Below are 1,075 nucleotides of genomic sequence, written 5' to 3'. Positions count from 1 at the left end.
GCGGCAGCTGTGAAAGAGGATGTGGCCAGTAAAGGCCTTTAGATCGAGGCAGAGAGTAATTGCTGGGGAATTCAAAACCAAGAAAGAGCCGGCAGGGTCTTGGGGAGGAGGAGGAGGAGGAGGAGGAGGAGATGGGCTGCAGGGAGTGAGTGTTATAGGGAGATCAGAGGCAGGGAGAAACAGGCTCGAAAAAAGGGAGGGTGGGAGGGGGGGAGAAGGGAAATGGCAAGAAAAATGTACAGACCATGTTTGGCCAGGGAGTGATGTTTGTATAAGATCATGTTCTAAAAATACAGCCCGTTCCCACCATGGCTGAAGGAGGGGAGCCCTCTGGCCTGGCTTCCTCCTCCCTGCATCACACAGGGCCCCTTGCCGGGAGTGGGGAACCGAGCAGGGAACCGTGGCCGTGCCGTGGTTGTGCCGAAGGGGCTCGCTGGGAAGCAGCAGGGCCTTGGACTTGGCCTGCTTTGCTGTTGTTTTGGTTTGGTTTGGTTTTTTTTTTTACAGTACTAGCTCTGGTCTCCTTTTTTGGAGTTGTGAAGATGGTGTTGGAGTCGGCCGGGCCAGCTCTGACACCACATCCCCATGCTGCTGCAGGCTGGGGTGAATGGCACATCCCTGTCCTTGTGGAAATGGGGCCATAAGGACTCAGACTCACGGGTCTGCTTGTAGCCAGGAGCATCCCCATGAGCATCTTCATGTGGTGCCTCCATTCCTAGAGCTCAATTCGGGGTGGGCCTGCAGAAGCACCCATCCTGGGAGCACAAACTCTGTGTCCTGGGGTGCCGCAGTGGTGGTACCCCACTGCCATGCCCCCAAAATGCTTTGTGCAGTGATGCTGCCCCTTATAAGCATGGTGGTCTCCAGGAGGCTGGCCCTGGGACTGTCAGGCTGGATGTCCCCAGTTTCCACAGTACACAGAGCACGGAGTTGGAACTGGGTTCCATAAGGAGCAAAGCTTCTCCATAGGGATGAGAGGAGACAGCAGGATTTGACCTCTGTTTCAGCCCAAGATGTGAATCACCCAACTTTACCCGCCAGCTCGCTGCATTCCTAGACTGGCTGGAAAAACCCC

Source organism: Buceros rhinoceros, unplaced genomic scaffold (assembly GCF_000710305.1).
Source record: "Buceros rhinoceros silvestris isolate BGI_N320 unplaced genomic scaffold, ASM71030v1 scaffold19400, whole genome shotgun sequence".
Taxonomy (NCBI): Eukaryota; Metazoa; Chordata; class Aves; order Bucerotiformes; family Bucerotidae; genus Buceros; species Buceros rhinoceros.
The sequence above is the reverse complement of the archived record's forward strand: the minus strand, read 5'-3'. Positions refer to the sequence as shown.